Below are 221 nucleotides of genomic sequence, written 5' to 3' on the forward strand. Positions count from 1 at the left end.
GTCACATTAATTTGTATTGAGACTATTAACTAGATAAATTTATATATAAATTGTATGCTGTATGCTGTCAAAAAATCATTGGGGATAAAAAAATTTTACCTCCTCTCGAATAAGTTATTGGGGCAACAAATGGTTCAATTTACACTAATCTATATATACCATTATACATTTTACTACTCAGTACTATTGCTATATTAAGGATTGCAATATTGTATACAATT

This window comes from Acyrthosiphon pisum, unplaced genomic scaffold (assembly GCF_005508785.2).
Source record: "Acyrthosiphon pisum isolate AL4f unplaced genomic scaffold, pea_aphid_22Mar2018_4r6ur Scaffold_21707;HRSCAF=24650, whole genome shotgun sequence".
NCBI lineage: Eukaryota > Metazoa > Arthropoda > Insecta > Hemiptera > Aphididae > Acyrthosiphon > Acyrthosiphon pisum.